The sequence below is a fragment of the Prinia subflava genome, chromosome 22 (assembly GCF_021018805.1).
Source record: "Prinia subflava isolate CZ2003 ecotype Zambia chromosome 22, Cam_Psub_1.2, whole genome shotgun sequence".
Lineage (NCBI taxonomy): Eukaryota > Metazoa > Chordata > Aves > Passeriformes > Cisticolidae > Prinia > Prinia subflava.
The window spans coordinates 6,283,073-6,292,752 of NC_086268.1; the positions used below are offsets into that span (position 1 = coordinate 6,283,073).

At 56.8% G+C, this 9,680-nt stretch overlaps 1 protein-coding gene across 2 annotated transcripts in view; it reads right to left on the bottom strand.

Annotated features, from left to right (window-relative positions):
* ETS1 (ETS proto-oncogene 1, transcription factor) overlaps positions 1-6,347 on the bottom strand; it is a 78,917-nt gene extending 72,570 nt beyond the window's left edge. For both annotated transcript variants that reach the window (XM_063417778.1, XM_063417776.1), the window contains exon 1: positions 6,216-6,347. The gene's annotated coding sequence lies outside the window, so the exon portion shown is untranslated. The remainder of the gene's footprint in view (positions 1-6,215) is intronic.
* Between the last annotated feature and the right edge of the window lie 3,333 nt (positions 6,348-9,680).

The window sequence follows — 9,680 nt, forward strand, 5'->3', positions numbered from 1 at the left end:
CAGCTTTCTCATTCTGGCCTAGGAAAATCTCAAAGAAGAACAAGACAATCCCTGGGCAGTGAAAACCATCAGCAGGTGGTGTTTTTCCAACATGTTTACTGGAAAAGGTGTTTACAGAAGGGTGTAGGCTCTAAGGACCAATCATGAATTGCACCCAAGTACTGTAAAAAGAGAATGTAGAAGAATAAAGACTGCTCTCATTTCTGCATCACAATGAGAGACATGTCATTATTCCATGCTGTCCAAAAACCACAATGACACAGGGTGCTTTAAGCCCTGTCCAACCTGGCCCTGGGTGCCTCCAGAGTGGAGCATCCCTGGCATGGAGGGCACCCCCTAACGCAGGGCAAGGTGCTCAGTCCCAGCCCATCACACACCCGACCCCAGCCTTCAGCACACAGAAACCATCTCAGGCAAACATGGGCTGATCTTGCCCTAAAGCAAAGGTTGATGCTGCCAAACAGAGCAAGACAGACAGGGTGAAATGGAGCCAGAGAGGGCTGGGGGCTGTTCACTGCCACAGTGACTCCCACGTGTCCGAGGGTGAGAGCCACAGCCCAAGAGCAGTCAAACAGCAGCTCTGCTTTCTGCTTTGCAGCTCGTGCAGTGGCAGCTGGGGGTTGGTTTGGGGTTTTTTCCCCTTTGATGGAGGCACCTCGCTTGCAGCAGCTCTCGAGAGCCCCTTCATGCCTCGCTGGGTGTCATTTGCATCTTTCTCAGGCTGAACCTTCCAGCAAGGCACCGCACGCTGCTGCTCGGGGCCGCGGGTGTGCACTGACATCGGCAGCACCAAACCCATCCTGACACCCAGGACAGGCCTCACGCAGCAAGGAACAGCAAGAGGATTTAACCAGAGCTGCCAAGCAGCCCCAGCAGCTCCCACACCAGCCCACAAGAGGTGAGTTGGCATCTCTAGACAGCAGCTCCAAGACATTTAGAGCCAGTCTGCCTTCTGGTTTCTCTTCCCCTCCAAGCTGAGCTGTTAAAAAGCACAAGAGAGGGGCAGGAACACAACACAAAACTCAGCAACAATTTGCATCCCCATATCTGTGGGTTCAAGAGAAGTCCTGGTTAAACGCAAATTAAATCAGTTCCCCAACCTGATGCAGGTTTTGTGGGTGACAATGGTCAAAGAACAGAGAAACACAGTCTGGAGGCTGTGAAAAGGACCTGGAATCACGGAATTCCCAAAGAAGGAATCCCAGAAGGGACCATTCCAGGCCCCCACTATGGGCAGGGATGGCACCCAGTAGGTGACAAGCCCTGCTGGAAAAGGCAAGTGAGCAGATCCTGTGCATGGAATAATTGTGCTCTGGAAAACCAAGCGTGGAAGAGGAGGCAGAGACAGCACAGAGGGGGCTCTGCTGTGCTTTGTCCAGGCTAATTTTAACAGAACTTCCACCACTTCCCAGAGGAAACTACTTCACAGCCCAAAACATCTCTCACTGTCAGCAAGTTTCCCTGATGGCTGAGTGATATTTTGCTTCTCTTCAGCTTCCTCTAATAAGAGCCCGAAGAGTTCCTCTCCTCCCCTGGATGCTGTCAGGGAGCTCGGATGAGCTCCATTCCAGGCTGCAGCTCTCCAGGCAGGTAATTTGGCTGGTACTGAGGAAATCACTGCAGATTTACATCACGATAATCCAGAGCCACAGCTTGCTGAGAGCTGCTAGTAAATAGAGGGGAATCAGAACCATTTGGTAAAATCTTTAATGACTTAACAGCTTGACTTCAGCCTTATTGTTTGCTCTTATTATTCCTGTCCTATTGTGAAAACATGTGTGGGAGAACCAGCATTTACTGTGGGACTTGATCAAGTACCAGTCAAAGCTATTATACTCTTGGGCCATTTCTAAACTAAATTAAAATTTTAATTTCATTTCAACATCCATCCCTCCTCTTTTACAAGGTTGAGGGTTTTTTTTTAATTTTAAGTCAATTACCAAGCTTGGTTTAAAAAGGGAAAAGCTGTTTGTGCTCATGATTAACACACACACACACCCCTGCAGAAGTTGGGAAGGTGTTATTAATGAATATTAGAGTAAAGTGAACTTTTTCTGTTGGATATATAAAGACACTTCACAGTATTTTTGTGCAATGTTTAAGTTTTATGGGGTTTTTAAGGATAGGAAAAGGGAAGTGGAGAGATGTCACAGTGGCAGAGACAAGTCCAATCTCTGTTTTCCAGTTTAATGCTCCATCCATGTTTAATGCTCTGCTGCAAAGTCCTGAGGCTCAGACTGTTCCCCAATTTCTGAGCTGCAGGAGCTCAGCCCCATCCCTGAGCCCCAGCTGGGCACCCAGGGAAGGAAGGTGTCACTGCGGGGTGGCACAGCTGGGACAGCCACCAAAGGCTGTTTGGGCACTTTCCTCCATCCCAATAAACCGAGAAAATTCCTTTTCCATGGGGTCTGATGAGAAGCCAGGAGGATGGGGCAGCATCATCAACCCCACCAAAATATTCCTGGCTTCAAGAAGGAGAATGAAGGCTTTAAAAACCTGCAGCAGCCCCTGCCACACCCCCACCCTCCCGGGCTGCCTGTCGGACCCGGAGCTGCCCAGCGATAACCACTTCATTTTTGCATCAAGTAATCATTTATCATCTTTGAGAGGGTGGGGCAGAGAGCGGCTGGAAATGACATCCTTCCGCCGGGCTTTAACCCTCGGGGCGCGGGCGCTGCCCAGGCCCCTGCCAGCCCCGCTCCCGGGGGTTGTTGTTCTGTTGGCACCTGAGAAACCTCCTCCCATCGATCAGCCCCTGGCACACAGGGAGCGTCCGTGAGGCAGGAGAGGGGCAGTGGCAGGAGCGGGGCAGTGACAGGAGCGGGGCAGTGACAGGAGCGGGGCAGTGACAGGAGGGGGCAGTGACAGGAGCGGGGCAGTGACAGGAGAAGGGCAGTGACAGGAGCGGGGCAGTGACAGGAGGGGGCAGTGACAGGAGCGGGGCAGTGACAGGAGAAGGGCAGTGACAGGAGGGGGCAGTGACAGGAGCGGGGCAGTGGCAGGAAGGGTCAGTAACAGGAGAGGGGCAGTGACAGGAGGGGGCAGTGACAGGAGCGGGGCAGTGACAGGAGCGGGGCAGTGGCAGGAGGGGGGCAGTGACAGGAGCGGGGCAGTGGCAGGAGAGGGGCAGTGGCAGGAGGGGGCAGTGGCAGGAGGGGGCAGTGACAGGAGAGGGGCAGTGGCAGGAGTGGGGCAGTGACAGGAGCGGGGCAGTGGCAGGAGTGGGGCAGTGACAGGAGAGGGGCAGTGACAGGAGCGGGGCAGTGGCAGGAGCGGGGCAGTGACAGGAGCGGGGCAGTGGCAGGAGCGGGGCAGTGACAGGAGCGGGGCAGTGACAGGAGCGGGGCAGTGACAGGAGTGGGGCAGTGGCAGGAGCGGGGCAGTGACAGGAGCGGGGCAGTGACAGGACAGGGGCAGTGGCAGGAGCGGGGCAGTGACAGGAGCGGGGCAGTGGCAGGAATGGGGCAGTGACAGGAGAGGGGCAGTGGCAGGAGCGGGGCAGTGACAGGAGAGGGGCAGTAACAGGAGCGGGCAGTGACAGGAGCGGGGCAGTGACAGGAGCGGGGCGGTGACAGGAGCGGGGCGGTGACAGGAGAAGGGCAGTGACAGGAGCGTGCTTTGCACACTTACAACCGCGGCTTTTAGCGGATGGGCCACAGTAACCCCACATCTCTTAGGATTTTATAACTTCAGTGTTAGCACGCGGTGTCCTGCAGGGGCAGCGGGTGGTGCTGCAGTGAACAACAGAGCAGCAGCGGTGGCCCCTGTGCGCGGCTGTAAATACTGCAGGGGGTTAAAGGGCCGCGATAAGGCCACCAGGGGAAGCGAGGGGCCGAGGCTCTGAGCCCCCGGGGCGCTGAGCGCCGTGAGGAGCTCGCTGCAAAGGACCGGGCAGGGGCCGCCTGCCAGCGCATCCCTGCCTGCTCCAGCGAGGGGCTCCCCCCTCCCCCTGTGCCTGGCACATCTGGGGGAGAGCGGATGGGATCTCAGCCTTCCCGTCCGGCTGCACAAACCCCGGCTGGAATGGGTGACAGAGTGGGAGAGTGCCAGGGTGGTTAAAGTTTGGCCCAGGCTCACAAAGACCTCGCCCTCCGTGCTTGTTGTGAATTGCTTTTTGTCTGTGTTTCTCCTGCTCTCTGCTCATTCATCGATTACTCAGCTGCTAATTAAGCTGAGATGATGCCCCCATCAGCAGCCCCAGCAGCTGCACAGGAGCTGACTGCAGGGCGCAGGCAGGAGGGGGTTCAGGTGGGATGCCAGAGCTGCTGCCATTAAATCACCCCGCTCTGCCCCGGCTCACAGCAGCCACTGACGACTGCAGGAGGATGTGGAGGGAGGGTTCATTAGGTCAGCTGCTATTTCACTCATGAATTTGCCTCCGTGAAGCAGTAGTCACAGCACAACGCCATGGGCCAGGCCCTCAGCTGGGACAAAAGGGGAAAGAGCAGGATCAGTGTCCCAGAGTTCAGAGAGGGATCCCTGCCCTGGGCTGGGGCCTGAGTCGTCACACCTCCCCCATCTACTCCCGTGGCACAGGGGCTTGGGCAGGGCTGGAGAGCCCAGCTGGGAGTGCCCCAGCATCCCTGTGGGACCTTCAGCAGGACACCTGGACCAGCCTGCCCAAACCGCTCGGAAATTCCCCCCAAACCCCGCTCCTCCATAGGGCTCCTAACCACTGGGGAAGGTGGGGTTACCTGGGGTGTCTTTGTCCCTCAGCTTGCCAGAGGGGAAAGTTTTGTGACCTGGAGGGGCACACGCCCCCTCCAAAAGCTCTGTGGTGAGCCTGATGACAAGGGACCCACACATCCCAGTGCTGGGGTACAAAAAGCATCTCTGGCTTCCACACAGCCCCAGCCCCTGGGCAAGGAGAAAATCAAAAAATCAGCCTTGCCAGAATGTTATTTACACGGCAGGCAGGGGAAGCTGCAAAGCCAGTGGAACGGGAGGCACCGGGAATGGCTGGAGCAGCACACCGGGAATGGCTGGAGCAGCACACCGGGAATGGCTGGAGCAGCACACCGGGAATGGCTGGAGCAGCACACCGGGAAGGGCTGGAGCAGCACACCGGGAAGGGCTGGAGCAGGACACCGGGAAGGGCTGGAGCAGGGCACAGGGAAGGGCTGGAGCAGGGCACAGGGAAGGGCTGGAGCAGAGCACCGGGAAGGGCTGGAGCAGCACACCGGGAGTGGATGGAGCAGGGCACAGGGAAGGGCTGGAGCAGCACACCGGGAAGGGCTGGAGCAGCACACCGGGAAGGGCTGGAGCAGCACACCGGGAAGGGCTGGAGCAGCACACCGGGAAGGGCTGGAGCAGCACACCAGGAAGGGCTGGAGCAGAGCACAGGGAAGGGCTGGAGCAGCACACTGGGAAAGGCTGGAGGTGGGCACCGGGAAGGGCTGGAGCAGCACACAGGGCCGGCCCCAGCCCGCAGCCCCCAAAGGTGTCATTGACAGCAGGATGGGAAGCTGATGGTGACGCTGACTCTGAGTGGCCACATGCAAATCAATGATTTACGGACGAATGGGAAGGGGGAAGGCCTTGGCTGGACTCCTCGGGGACTCACAATTCCCTCTCTCACTGCCTGGGCTGGGTGGGCAGGGTTCTGCTCTTCCCAAGGAGTGGCAGCGCCTCGGCAGCGCGTCCCTGGCGCTGTCACACTGCAGCTTCTCCCAAAGGCAAACACTGGCACCTGTGGCACTCAGGGCCCTTTAGGGGATGGCATCACCACGGAAAACACCTGGACGGGTCACAGCAAATCCTTCCAATCATCCCTGCAAAGCAGGAATTGGCCCCGGGTCTGTCTGTCTGACCCCAGGCATCTCAGGTCTCCCCTCCCTCACAGCAAAACCAAAACAAATCACACCAAAACCAAATTACAATTCAAAACAGCAAAGGAACTGCAAATTTAATTCACTGTACTAATGCCAGTGCACAGCCTTCCACCTCTATGAGGAAAATAATAATGTTCTCCTAAATCTCCATATAAAATTTATGTACCAAATTATATATATATATAAATTTTGAAAGGGAAGCATCATCTGAGACATTTACAGAAGATCCTGCAGTAGCAAAGACACAAATCAATTACTGGGTGAGACTGGAAACGGAGAGAGGAAAAATAAATCACCACAAACCAGATCTGATTGTCCTGAAAATGCCCACAGGTACCTCCAACCCCCGAAAGAGTTCAAAGAGCCTCTCCCCTCACCACTTACGGCTCGGCTGAAGGACCCGGGGAAAACCTCTATATTCTCCACGGCTTCCCGCACTTGTGTCCGCTCTCCTCCCAGATACCTGGAGCTGTCGGCGCCAGAGCCGGGGAGGATGGAAATACCATAGTGTTCGAGGCAGGGCTGCTATTCAAAGGGAGGGGGAGTGGTCAGCCCCGCAGCCAGGGCGCTGCGAACGCCGCCAGCCAGCCCAGAGCCACCTCTGGCCGATGTCACGGCGCCGGGGAGACAAACCAGCGCTGCCTGGAGCTGGCATGGGGCACCGCGCCCCGCCAGCCCCGCTGGGCAGTGGCCGCGGCTCCCGTGCCCTGTGAATCCATCCCAGGCTCCAGCCCGTGCTGCTGCAGCCCCAAAGTCCCGTGAGAGGAGTTGGTTCCTGCCCAGGGACCAGATGAAGGCTCGCAGAGCACGGCCAGGTGAGGCTCTGCAGCCCTGGTGCCCAAATCCCAGCCTAGGTCTGCCTCGTGGCAGAATTCCCTCCCGAAGGGCCCCTGGCACCGCTGCCACCCCTGACCCCGACGGTGTCCGGGGCACCGCCGGCTCCTGGGCTCTGTGCTCTGCTCTGTGCCCTATCCCTAGCCCCTGCTGCAAACCCTGCAGACCCCTGGCATGTACCTCTGGAACCAAAACCACGCCCTGGTAGCCGCTGCTTGCTTTTAAAGCCCCAAAGGCTGAAGGAAGCCTCCTTCCCTGAGGAGCTGGAGCGGGAATTGGCTCGGGCAGCACCGGGAGCCCCCCGCTCAGCTCAAACAGGGGTGGATGGTCCCAGCCCTTGTCTCTCCAAAGCCCGGTCCCAAGGCAGGTGCTGAAAGTGTCCGGGGCCTCTTCAGGGAGGAGAAGGGCAGGAGAGCACATTCCGGGCTGGCCGGGACCAGGGAGGGGGCACAAACACAGCCCGCAGTGATCTCACTCCTTTTAACGCCCCTGTGAATTATCCAGAGGCTCTGCGAGAGCAGGATCTGCGCTTGCCTTCGCCGAACACCCCTGTCTTCCTCCTCACAGCCTGCCCAGGGAGCTCCCAACGCGAGATGCACTCCCAAATCCGGGTGCAGGAGGCCGTGTGTCCATCCCGCGTCTCCCTGTCCCGCTGTCCTGGCAGCAGAGCTGCCTTTTCCTCCAGGAGAGGGCTCCAGGCTGGAAATCCTACCCGGCTGCAGCCGGATCCCGTCCCGTTGTGTCCGTGAGCATCCCTGGACGAGCCCGCGGCAGGGGCAAAGCCCGGGCACCGAGAGTTCCCCGTGTGCTGCTCCGGGGCCGGATGGGAGGCGGGAGCGGCTGCTGGGATTTCCCCTGGAGATCCTGACAGAGAACCAGAACAGAACAGCAGCAAAGAGCCCCGGGCACGGGGCTCAGCCCTCGCTGCACTGACACCATCCGGTTCTGCTTGCAGGGTGTCTGCACAGGGAGTGATTTCCAGGGAATTTAGCAGCACCCTCACAAAAAACACAAAGCAGCCTGGACATCTGAGTGCTGTCACTGCTGAAGGGTCGGTGTGTGGGGAGAGGAATAATTCCTGGACACTCCTGCAGCACAGCCTGGGTGATGTTTGCAAAGTGCAAACCAAAACTGTGTTTGTTCCCACGTGGATAATTTCTGCCTGCACAGGGCTCCTGTGGCATCTCCTGCTGCCAAATGTTCCCCAGAGAAATCAGATGAGCCGAACAAGTGTTCACAGGATAAAGGTCCCTCCTGTCCCACCCTCCCAGACCAGGAGGTTGCTAAAATGCACAAAGTGACAAATTTGCAAAAACCCACATTATTTATGCACATAAAACTATTCCCAGGTCCTTCAGGAGCACCCAAATGATGAATGAATCTCTCCTTTAGCCCTGAATTTAGAAACACACGGCTCCAGGTGGCCCAAATCTGTTACCTGCTGGACTCACCAGGCACAGCTCCCTCTTGTAGCTGTTTTAACACAGGAAATTATTTACAGGGTTCCACCTCCTCAGGAAAGTTTCCAGCCTCCTGGGCTTTGCTACAAAGGCTCTGTCACATCTGAGCTCCAAAGCAGTGGAATGTGTTCAGCCATCAATTTTTATCTGGGCAACTCTTCCCAGGATAACCCCTCTGGCAGCTGCGAGCAAGATGTCCTTGCCTGGATGCTGCGCTTAGGGGGTGCTGGGATGCAGCAGCCCAGACACTTCCAGCTCTGTGGAGTGGCTCTGCAGCCAGCTGGGAGGCTGGGGCAAGGATTCACAGAGTCATGGGATGCTTTGGGTGGGAAGGCACCGTGAAGATCACCAGGTTCCACATGGTTGCCTGGTTTCAGGTTCACTGCTGTCACATCAGTCACCCAAAGCAGTTGCTTCAGCTTGCAACAAAAGTTGGGTTAAATTTCGGGCAGCTCATGGAATTGATCATAAAGTCATTGCACTTTCCATGGCAGCTGCTTTGGGTTTGCTCGGTGCTCATAAAAAATAAAGTGATCCCTTAATGTTTCCCTGCCGCTGTTATTGATGGTTTCACCAAACTGGAGATGTCTTGGGGGTGTTTCACAGGTTCTGCAGTCACAGGCTGCTTAAATTTGGGGGCACTCAGCCTCCTGTTGAAAGGTGCAGCACATCAGGGTTGGCAGAAATATCCCCTTTCCCAATAACCTTGGGAATCCTCATCACCATTTGGGATGGAAGCTCAGAGCAGCATCCCTGTGAGGGTGGCTGCAGCTGGAGATGGTCCTGGATTGTCTGCAGGAGCTGGGCGGTGGGGGTGGATCACCTGGGGAAAATGCAGCCAGTCCTGAGTCTGTCACCTACCCCAACTCCACTCCCTTGCAGCCCCCAGTGCCTCTCCAGGGAGAGATCCCTGCTGTGGATCATAAATCACTAAAGGGGAGAAGCTGCCTGTAATGAGCTTCCAGAGCCCTTCATGGATCACCATTTCCATCTTACTCTGGGAAAACAGAAAAGGAACCAACAAAATGATCCTGAGCTCCTGAGCCTCTGCTTGTGGTGTTACCCCGGGGCAAGGGAGTAAGATGGGGATTCCTGAGCTGGAGGAACCTTCCCAGTGTTTGCCCTGGGAGAAGCTGGCACAGCAGGATCAGGAGCTGCCTGTGCCTGGAAATCCATGGCGGCTTTGCCCAGGGAAACGTTCCCTCTGCCCCTCCTCAGTGCTGGGACAGGACTCACAGCCTGTGCCCAGATGTTCAGAGCTGGGCACATCTGGGACCCAGGTGCTGACACCCTCTGCAGCTGCCTGGCCTCAAAAGCCAACGGGGACAGCACCAGAGCTCATCCCTCTGGACCAACCCCAAGGAATTTCCTCCTGCATGGAGCCCAAGGGTGCTGAATGTCCGAGCTAAGGGGAAACTTCTGCCCTCCAAAGCAGAAGAAGAAGCTTTTTCTACCCTTGGATCAGACAGGAGCTCAGATCTGGGATGTCCATTGCCTTGGATGTGAAGGTGCAGGGTATGAAGTAAACCAGGAAAATTTGGGGTGCACAGGAATA